The sequence below is a fragment of the Epinephelus fuscoguttatus genome, linkage group LG19 (genome assembly GCF_011397635.1).
Source record: "Epinephelus fuscoguttatus linkage group LG19, E.fuscoguttatus.final_Chr_v1".
NCBI lineage: Eukaryota > Metazoa > Chordata > Actinopteri > Perciformes > Serranidae > Epinephelus > Epinephelus fuscoguttatus.
This window is the reverse complement of record NC_064770.1, coordinates 16,432,003-16,440,107: the sequence shown is the minus strand read 5'-3', so window position 1 is coordinate 16,440,107 and position 8,105 is coordinate 16,432,003.

The window sequence follows — 8,105 nt, the reverse complement described above, 5'->3', positions numbered from 1 at the left end:
GGCGTGAGACTGCGCCACGCTGTCTGATGTGTGGGTGAGTGACGGCTACCGGTAGAGCGGGGTTGACTCAGCCCGTCAGCAGACGCGACACCAATGCCAGTCTGCAGCGCCAACTAACAATCAGCATGAGCATAAGCCTCGCCGGACTGCTCTCCCGCTCTCTCTCTCCAACTTTTACTTTCCCCTCCGTGTCACCATCCTGCCAAAACAGTGATGTGTATTGTGTTGTCAGCGTGGCAACACGGTGTCACCATAAACTGTCATGTGCTGATTCGCTTGAGTCAATATTTACCCTGATTCGAGTAGCCTTGTTAGGCAGTCATCTGACAGCAATTCATCTGATTACGGACTTATTCAAATGTGGCATAGGCGGGGAGAAAATCTGTGTGAATTTGCTTAGATTGGCAGTGCATTTGGGGGAAATATTGGAATATATTGGAGGTTGCATATAAACACCTATACTGTCAAATATCACCCTGACACTGTTTTGTACAGGAGGGAGGAGGGAAATTGCATTCAGCTTTTAACAGCAAAATAACAATTCATTTTAAAATGAGGTGACTGATGTGTCACAGAAGATAATAAGTGATGACTGTGGGGGTTGTTCTGCTGTCAGTAAGCAGACAACTCAGTCAGCGTTTCATGTATTCATTTACAAAGACTTAAAAGTAGCCTAAGTACAGCTAAATCTGCACTATCCATTTCCCTTTTATATCATCTCTCTAAGAAGCCCCCAAAATCCATCCTTTATGCCCCATACCAAGCCAGGTCTTCAATTTAATTCCCCATCTGTGGCCAGCTTGAAATATTATCCAAGAAATGAGATCCGTGACCCTGAATACAGAGTGTGAAGCAGCACGGGGAGCAAGATGGAGACATGGCCTGATTCTGTGGCTAAGAGGCATGCCTTAGTTGGGGGGGGGGGGCCTGGATCCCCTCCCCAAGTGGCATGGCTAAATATTTGCCCTCCTCCACTTGGCTGTCTAGACGCATCCACTCAGCCCCCCCTTCCCATCACTCCTCTGTTCGGCTCAGAAGCGGCGAGAGCTGGCACGGTCAGCTAGGCAGGGCGCCAAACCCACGACAAAAAGTTTCTCCTTGCTGCCAGAGGTCACGGAAGTTCAACAACCTGGAAAGAATGGGCTGCGCATTTTTAAAACCTCTGTGCCACCATTTGGGGAGTCACACGCGCACAGAGCAAGGGACGGGAGGAAAAAAAAATGCTGTCAAATGGTCTTTGTGCTTCCCGATGATTTGGAGAAAGGAACCCTCAGAACTCGACGAGCGGTCTCTGCGGATTTCTCCGCGTTAGTGTTCCATATTCATTACCTTTTCTCCACATTCACATGGCAGGGTTTTAATTGCCTACAATTCAGACTAAAAAGCTAGATGAGCGGAGTGAAAGCACCATGCCTCCTGAGAGGGAGATGTGGGAAGTCCACCACCAGCACACTCAACCTGATAGACGCATAACTACTAATAAGAGCCCTCATTACGCATAACCAGATTATTCCCTCTGCTATCAGCTCAAGTTAATTTTTCTCCTCCAAAGAGACACACAGTCACTTGGCTCCAGCAAACTGATGAACCAGCGCGCATCACTGCTGTGTAGCCACTTAAGCTGAAATCCAAGCAGCTCTGTACAGATCATTAAACAAGTCAAACAAAAACATCTTTTAATTTAATGACTCCTCTTTATCCATCAGAGGTGTAAGACTTGAGTCATAAATCTGGTAACTTCAGATTGCACAAGACAAAACCAACAAGAACCAGCAATCTGGCTCCAACACCACTGACTCATATCTCCACTTGTGCTTAAACTTTTTAATTGAAATGAGTTGGCACCACCACTGAACCAAAACTTTACTTGAGTATTTCCACTTTATGCACCACAACATTTCAGAAGAAATTACTGTACCTCTCATTTCACTTCATTAATTTGACAGCTACAGTTACTAATTACTTTTCAGATTAAGATGTTACTTAAGACATTACAAAATACAGTGGTGTTAAGGATTAAAACAGTGGCTCCCAACCATTTTGGTTTTCTTCTTACAAAAAGCAGCATTCAGATCAGACAGCCCAGAAAATAATGCAGAACAAGTACTTCTATATTTGATACTATGAGCACATTAAAGTGGAAACAGACAACTATTCCTTCCCTAGCTTTTCCAGGTGGTATCATTGCTGGTGCCGCAGTCGTCAAAATCACTGCATCCTCAGTGTAGCAACTACCAGTAAGAACAAAATCGTGAGTTTATTCATTCATCTTCTCTATAATAGAGACATGCAAGTAGAGAGAGATGGTGCCAGGCTGCCAGCCTGACTGGATCGCCAGTCAGCCTTCATTTCCCAGGAGATCGTACCCGCTGGCCAACAGAATTACGTAGTGAAATCGATGCTCACAGGGAGCCAATCTCAACGCCAATAGTGCCATCATTCTATAGCCATAGAGCGCAGCAGGGATGACGTCTTTTTTGCAGGCTGATGTAGAAGTTAGCGTCCCTCTGGTTGGCTCATTAAAAAAAAACAGTGGGATTTTTCCATAAGATCTGTGGCGAGCAAACTTTTATGATACTAACACGTTTTTTTCAGCAAGATAATCTTGACAAATGAACATGAACAGGTGAAAGACAAACTACAGGTTGCATGACTTGTGTCGCTTCCACAACAGGGCTGTAAAGCGGCATTCAGCATGATGGCGTTTTGTAGTCTCATTTAGCTACCTGTTGGCAACCCCTTCAAAATTCACGGGTTGCCACAGAACAAAGCCTGAAAGATTCTTAAGCTTGTGTTAACCACAGACAATATTTCAGGAATCTGTGGGAAAAACTTTGAGACAAGGGAACCAGGAATGCAAAAATGCTAAGTCATTTTTTGGTGTTAGGACGTATTCCTGCACCACTATATTACATTGTGTAAAAACCTGTCTATTGCCAGTTTAAGCCGATAATACTTTTATACATTAATAGGATTTTTAACACAGTACTTTTGCTTTTACACTGTGGCTATGGTACTTCTACTTTGATAAAAGATTTGAGTACGTCTTTGACCACTGAGCAATATTAACATTTATGTTGAGGTAACTTTTGTAACATGAAATCAGTGAACCTTCACACAGTAAATGTGGCGAGACAATCTTGGCAACCAAGATTTGATATCCCTAATGTTGTCTTGCAGAATCAATAAGCAATCAGCAATGTTTAATAATGGCAATCTGACACTGATGGATGGGCAGCAACGAGTCAAACATTACTTAAGACCACTGACTTTACCGGCTACTTTCTCTCTCGCTTCTCTTATTACTTCTCTGTGCTCACCAAAGAAAGTTTGTGTGTCTGTCAGAGTGAGTGTGTGGGTGGGTGGGTGGGGGGGCCAAAGAAGAGTGAGAGACAGAGTGCATGTTAGTATGTATATATGTATGGATGTATGTATGTGTGAAAGAGAGTGAGTTGTTAGAAGGAGGTAAAAATAGAAGAACAGAAGTGCGTGCTTTTACAGTAAATAACAATATATGTATACTGTTAATTATTATGCGTAGTGGTCGACATTACTGTTAGTGACATGTCGGTCGCCTGGTTTCCACCCACCCGTCATGTCTCACAGGTTGGATCACTGATGTCTTCTACAACTCTGAAATAATAAAAATGAATCACTTTAATGGTCCTATCAATTCTATTCAATGAAAAATTACATTGCTCTAACACTGCCATTAATTTACCTGAGTTATCTCCTGCAACATAACAGAGTTAACTGACATGTTGTATATGTGAATCCATATCTCCTCACTTCCTCATCCCAAAGACATCAACTATGTAACAGTCTTATTCAATAGAATTACCTCCATTTTAAAGTTTGAGCGACCATGTGATGAGGAAGCAAACTGCTAGAGAAGATGAGGAAACATGCCTGTTACACATGCTGCTCTTCATTGCTCTGCACTGCCTGGTTGTTCTGGGCTCTGGTTATATTCTGTCACATTAACGTTGGGATAGAGGATATGTTGACAGAGAGAGGACATTGCACATTGAGACTGTAGGGCTTTTCTAAGGCTGGTGGCATTGGGACATGAAGACAAGTGTGTATCTGTGTGTGTGTGTGTGTGTGTGTGTGAGTGCGTGTATAGAAGGAAAGGGTTGCCTGTGGAGCGGAGCATGTGGATGCCCACCCACTCAGCAGCCTCGCGGCCCTCGTCATTTCGCATCAATCCACAGCCCCTCAATATAAATAGGACAGGCGTCCTAAAGCTATGCTGTACTAAGAGAGGCAATGGCATTATGCATCGACCCTGGGCCCCTCAGCTTGAAATATGACTATACGCCAGCCTGTTGTAATAGCAGTTTCCCTCTAACTTGCACACCACTCAGTTAACAGGGCACTATTTTGGCAGTTAGTATGTACGTGAAATGAAAGTACTTGTACTGCCTACAATAATAAAAGGCAAGTGAGTGCCAGCAGACATCAATGAAACTGCAACTTTGGAAACCGACTTCAATTTTTAACTGAGAAAGAAGCAAAAATGTTTTCCCTAGAGTTAATTACTCTATTTTTGTTTCACACACTGTACACAGTTAACTAAATTCTTTACAGCACTGAGTTGCACTTTCAGTTTCATTATGGGACATTCACGTCTGCACCCCACACGCATGGATGTATAAAGAGAACTGGACACAGCGTTGGAGGTAGGGCCCTGTTGATTCCAACGAAAGTGGCTCAGTGGCGCATGAACACAAAAAGTTAAGCTGCGCATATAGAACTCATAGTTGTGTAATACCTAGATACACCTATTCAGTCCCACAGAGTTGCTCACCTGGTCCTTGCGTATATGCCAAAAAAAAACCAACCAAACAAAAAAAAACATTCTAACTTCCAGGTGCAGCCGTTGAAGTGTTTTTCCAACCAATGGTGCCTGCGAGTTCCCGCTCATTGACCTCACGCTGTGATAAAGCCACAGATTTTTAAATCATTTTCCTTGGCTGTAGGAAAATTTTGCTAATATAAAACCTCCATGAATCATATTCATAACAGAAAGAGTTAGAATTGACCTTGCAGTTTGAGGTGTCCTGTCAACAGTTTTACAGATGTCTCTTTTTTAATCATGGTCTATAGGGAAAATGCTCAATGGGGCACAGGGGATTTTTTCACTGCGATGTGATGAGTGTCAAATGGGGAAAATTGGCAGTAATGCTGAGCAGTGTTCCCAGGGACCTGAGACAATTACCCTGATGATCAGCACTGTTTCCACACTCTCTGTGGCTCATAGAGCAAGGGCACTGGAGATTTCCACTGCCCTACTTCCGGTTTAGAGCTCGGCTTACTTGAATGGGGATGAAATTATTAAAACTGATGTTATCGGACCCAGTGAATCAAATCCCGACAATGAAACACTTTGCGGGGGTTGAGACACAAAAAGTTATCAAGTGATTTACAGACATCTCTTTTGCTAAGACAATGGGAAAAAGTATTTTTTGGGCCACAGGGCATCATGTGACAGATGTAATTACACTGTTTGGCCACTACAAAAATTAGCTCCAAAGACCAGCGCACTTCCTGGGGGTCTGCTCAAACTTAAGGAAAGCATGCTGGAAAAATGCCAGTCATTTTTTTTCAATGCAGCACTTAATTCATGGATAGAATTAAGCAAGAAGGAACAAACTGTCTGTCTGTTTTGGTCCAATCTGAAATGCGAACAAGTAAAGTACTGAGCACAATGGACCAACTTATTCCATCTGGTTTCACAATTGTTTAAGAGTGATTTAAGTTTTTTAACTTGATGAATTTTATAGAAAGTACAAAGTGGGCTAAATACGTGAGCAAATGCGTCTGGGCTGTAAGGAACTGAAGGTGGTGCACTAAAATAGAGAGTACAGTTCCAATAGCTTCCCCGTGGCGTCACAGAAGCTTCACACTTCATTACTGCAAGGCCAGCGACGTGTGAAGCCATTATGTAGGAGCAGTGGGAAGGGGAGCGTGTTTGTGTGTGTGTGTGTTGGGGGTATAACTAGGGGGTGTGGAGTGTATGTGTGTGTGTGTGTGGGGGGGGCAAATAATAACCCCCCTTGCTCAAAGTGATTTCTGGAAGCAGGATCAACCCATTCACATGGAAACATTGTTTAATGTATTCAAACAGCTGGGAGGTGTTGTCTGTTGTCCCAGTGTCAAACGAAAGAGGACGAACAAACAGCTGGCAGGGCATTTTCTTTACTCCACGGCTCTGCTCACAACTATACTTTAATAAACGTACTCTGATGCACATGCATGGAGCAATTTGCAATGAATCACATACTAAATAAGCTCCAAACTAACTGTCATGCAACTAAATCCAAGAGTCAGCTTTATCCTCCGTCTTTATCATGACAGAGGAGTAAACAAATCGGTGTCCTCTACTTCCACCCAGTGGCAAAAAGCAGAATGTCACACTCGTTCAGGCTATTCTTGAAAACACGTCTTTATGTCATCTGTGCCCCAATTTACACAGGCAAGGATCCCGGTAATGAAAAAGTTAGTGTTTAATGGTAAAAAACAAATGCAATCTTCAGCAACTTGTCACTTTACGTTCCAACTTTTAATTTCACAGTGCCAATGATGTGTTGCACCAACACTCTCACAGGTTTACAGTCAAACAAACCTTCAAAGAAGTCATCCTCTTATTTAGATGTGAAACAAATACTATTTCAGTACTTTGATATGTTGTGATGCTTATGTTCTGCCAAAGGCTGTTTGATTGCCAGCTGCCCACTGAATTTAAAAAGAATAGCTGATTATTTTGAAATCAGCATTTCAATTAGACTAGAACTGGCATGCCCAGTGCCCAAAGCCTACGAGTGAGTGCACAAGTACTTCTGTTAACTGCGGGACAATCGAACATTAGTTTTCAATCAAGAACTTTGGGATTCGTGGCAGTATCCCAGCGCACTTTATGTGACTGCCAACACTAGGCATTTAGCACTGATTGAAATTTTGGCTGCTGAAATTAATTTAACAAGCCAGACTAGCAGCATGACAAAGTTTTAGCAGCAATTTTAATTCAAATGGACAGTTGACAAGACCTGTGTCCATAGACCACACGCTGTAATATAGCGTATGCATACAGGGGGCAAAGCAGATACCAAAATTCCTTAATGTAGAACACATAGACATCCAAGGGGGGCAATAGGAAGATGTAGGTGTGGAGGTTTGGTAGGAAGAAAGGAAATTAAACACACAAGCTGCTTGTGAAGACACCACAGTAGGAACATGGGGAATGGATTTGGGAGGCCAATACCTTTGTCTACTACAAGGGAAATCTTAGATGTGAGATAGATATGCTGAGGTCAAACAGGAGCCTTTATCCATATTCATCCAGAACAACTTACTTTTTAGACACAATCTGACTGTGAGAATAGGCTACAAACTTTACGGCTAAAAATGGAGAAAATGACAACTGAGAAAATTCAACATAGCTACTGGTTAACTAATACAGAAATAGCCCACCATTTTAAAAACCTCCCTAATGTTTTGAGTAGGGTTGCAACGGTATCAGATTTTTAAGGTACGATAACCGTCTCAGAAGATATCACAGTTTCACGGTATAGGTATTATCAGATACAATGAACCTTAAAGGTGTAAAATCAGGAGTTTTTTTTTTTTTTTTTTTTTTAAAACAAACGCTTTATTATATTTTAAACCATTTTTAAAATTGAAATATGTGTAAAAAGTCTGACAAGCAGTGGAGGAAAAAAGAAAATGTGCACCAGGTGAGATTCTCTCTATCTAATTGCATTTTATTCAAATTTACACAGTATCATACCGTCAATTTTATACCAATATTTTACATTTATTTTATGTATGTAGCCTATTTATTTTGCCTAAATTTGATTTAACCAGGAATAGTTCCAGTGACAATTCAACATCTTTTTTTTTCAAGGGAGTCCTGGCCAAGACAGCAGCATGAAGAATTATAGGCTACTTAGAAGAATTAATAGACTAAAAACACAACATTAAAAGTTAAAACAAAAAGAAATAAAATTCACAAATAAAAACAAGCAACAGACTTAAAACAAACAGCCAATTTACGACATACAGTTAAATTAGCTGCATTCAGCAAAGATACACGGTTTCACGGT